A 2,049-nucleotide genomic window follows, 5' to 3' on the forward strand; every position below is an offset into this window, starting at 1 on the left:
TCGAAATGCCTATAGACGCAGTCGAAGGGATTCCTCTTGAAATGCCATTAGTGTACTTCTATGGGCACATAACTCCTAGGTAAGGTTTTAACTTTTAACTTGTTTGTTTTATCGCGGTATATATTGCTCAGTATGATGCATTTTATAGGGTAAATCCCTCTGAACTATCATGAACTTTGAGGGGTTTGCACAAAACTACTATAAAACATTTTTATTAAATCAAACTATCATACACTTTCACAATTGTGGGAAAATACCATGAATTACTGGAAATTGTTGTTAGCGGCGTTATGTCTTGGACAAAGGTCTAAAATAAGCTTAATAATGTCTATCTACTCTAACCCGAAAAACTCTTTTGGTAAAGTAAAAAGTACATAAGAGCAAAATTTCTAAAACACGTCTGGACCCTAACTACCATCAAGGCATGGTAGTTTAGTGTGGAAAAAAGTAAATGTTAATTTTCAGTAATTAAAGAAGTTCATGATAGTTTGGTGCAAAACCCACCCACCCCTGCAAACCCAATCGAAACATGTAATACATAAGAATATGCCATGATACTCTCTTAATTCTATACTTGCATGTCATGCCATGTTGTTAACGTTTGATTTATATTTGCAGGTTGGGACTTATATTTGCAGGTGGAACTGGTGATGAGGATGATGATGATGATGATCAGGAGGACTGATTTGTTTTTTTTATCTTTGAAAATAATGAATGAGTGTGTGCTGTATAAACAATATTTCATGGTGTGCTGTATAAACAATATTTATTATGTTGGGATATTTTTATTAAAATATTTGTGTTATATATACGTGAGAATGAATATTATACGGCTGATTGAACAGGGTTTTAAATTTATTATATTATAGTACAGGGTTTTTCAATTTTTAAAAATAATTTTTTCTTTTATAAGTGGTTGATTCGGCCATAAAGCTCAGAGTTGTGTGCTTCTAGATCAGAATCTTAGCTGATTTTATACTGGGACTACTGCCATATTGAAATGTGGGCTGTATGTAGTGACTAATATCTAAGAAATGACATGCATTGTTGTAATGTATCAGTTCTTTGTTTCCCTTTTTTTGCAAGATTAGGTATTCATTGTTTTGTTGCTAGCTATTGGCATATACTTTAAAATTTGGCCAGCGGGTTTAAGCTTGGGGTGCATGAGATTTTTATCTGACTTGCCATTTTCAGTAGGAATTGATGTTTCCATGGGAAGACTCTTAAAATTTCTTGATGAGACTGTCATTGTTACCTCTGTCTTTAGTTGGTGTTGTGGAACTGCAGTTTTTACTGCTAAGCTCATTGTTCTCATTTATATGATTTCTACATATATAACTTCATATTCCTAGAAGGAAACTTCTGCACCGTCAAACTGTTGATAAAAGTTGACGATTCTCGCATAATTAGAATATTGTAACTGCTAAATTCATTGGTATAATAAGCTATAACTTGTATGAATAAGCGTCCTCACGATGAATCGCCGGTTGAAACTTTTTCATCTACACTATTATTCCTTCAAAATGGATAACTTGAGGGGAAGGATTCATAAGGTAATTTTGTAGGTTCATATTAGTTAAAAGAAGAGTGAGTTTCATTACAATTTTACTTCTTAGTTTTGATATTAGTCCCTTAAATATTTCTTTTTTTTGAATTAGTCCCTTATATTGTTAAAACTGCTATTAGGTTCCCATATTATTAAAATTAAACCTTCACATTATTGAAATCGTTATTAGGCCACCAATTTGCAGAAAATCTTTTAGAAACCGTGCTTTGCACGGGTCTAAATACTAGTTAGTAGTGTATTCCCTAAACCCTAAAGGACAATCTTTTCCTCTTTTCATTCTATTGGTATTATTATTATTATTATTATTTATTGCTTAATTATTGCTGACTTTATTTCCAGTAAAAAACATCCTGCAGAATTGTAGGATTAAACATTTTTTTACTTTGAATTATCTATGTAGGCAATGCACTTTAAATATGTGCTAAAAAACATCCTGCAGAATTGTAGGATTAAACATTTTCCTTAATAAGTTTTTATAGATC

General features: G+C 31.9%; 1 long non-coding RNA gene across 1 annotated transcript; it reads left to right on the forward strand.

Annotated features, from left to right (window-relative positions):
* On the forward strand, positions 1-825 carry LOC109832877. The gene is made up of 2 exons (XR_002245028.1): positions 1-79; positions 619-825. It is a non-coding gene; the product is annotated as an uncharacterized LOC109832877 (long non-coding RNA).

The sequence above is a fragment of the Asparagus officinalis genome, chromosome 3 (assembly GCF_001876935.1).
Source record: "Asparagus officinalis chromosome 3, Aspof.V1, whole genome shotgun sequence".
In the NCBI taxonomy this organism is placed as follows: Eukaryota; Viridiplantae; Streptophyta; class Magnoliopsida; order Asparagales; family Asparagaceae; genus Asparagus; species Asparagus officinalis.